This window comes from Podarcis bocagei (assembly GCF_964188305.1).
Source record: "Podarcis bocagei genome assembly, chromosome: 5".
In the NCBI taxonomy this organism is placed as follows: Eukaryota; Metazoa; Chordata; class Lepidosauria; order Squamata; family Lacertidae; genus Podarcis; species Podarcis bocagei.
This window is the reverse complement of record NC_138129.1, coordinates 72171597-72172771: the sequence shown is the minus strand read 5'-3', so window position 1 is coordinate 72172771 and position 1175 is coordinate 72171597.

Genomic DNA, 1175 nt, shown 5'->3' with positions numbered 1-1175 from the left:
ATGTCTTACAGAGCAACACAAACTGTTGTTATTTCTTTTGGGGGAAAAACCCCTGCTTTTCACAAAACATCTTTTAAAATTCAAAGAACATTAGCACAAACGAGAAACAACAGAGGAAATTTTACAACCCAGTTTCACCTCTGTGCAGCTGCTTCTGCTCTCAAAAGGTGCTAGGCTACTGGTATGCACAGCGTTAAACATTACAATATGCTATGAACAAACCTTAATAAGGTCAAAAATAGGACCCCTCTGCAAAAAAGGGTGATTTTGGCAAATTTGGAACCTCTTGCTAGTGTTACAAAGGAGCTGTGACTCTAAAAAGAAATGTCAACTTCCACTGATCCACACCCTCCCGATCCACTTTCAAATCCGAGCACAATCCATTGTGAAATAATTTTGTGCAAGCACCACTCAAGCAAGAGGGAATTGTGCAACAGCACTACTGAGGTTCAGTGGCTATGTTTTGATGCCACAGCAAACTAGAGCTTAACAGGAGCCCAAGCATCAAACTTTCCCCAACCCTCTCCTGTTCTGGTGCAGCCACAAGGCGTTGGAAAGCTTATTCTTCCATTTTTTTCACAGCGGCCTATTGCATACTCCTGAGAAACTGTGGTTAATCTTAACTATGGTTGGATCAAGCTGGCACAAACCATAGTCAACATTAACAAAAGTTTGTCAGCTGGGAAAACAGAACAGGCTGTGGCTAAAGCAAAGGTAGAAGATTCCCAGCTTCTTCTTGTGGGTGCACTAGAGAAGAAGGAAGCGTAGAAGCTTGAGGTTCACCTAGGATTGCTCCATCCCTCTAAGCTATGCCCAATGAGTCACGTGCAAGAGATATTTATGGTGAATAGCATCCTTACCTTTCAAACAGTAATTCTAAGAATCGAGTGTTTTTTTGTCTAGCTTTTTTGTGTAGTACCTTTCTGTTTTTACTTACCTTTTATCTCACTGAAGAAAAACTATTGAGCTGGTCGTATACTTGATGGAACAGTGAGAAACTCATCCCTCCCATCAGTTCAATAACCACCATACAGCATATTGCTAAAGCTATCCAATAGGATATATCTATAAATATATATTTATATATATTTATATCAGTGCCATTTTGGTTTAAACTCTTTATGTACACATACAGTCTTTTTTTTTTTTTTTACAAAGTTCCATCAACAAGAAAC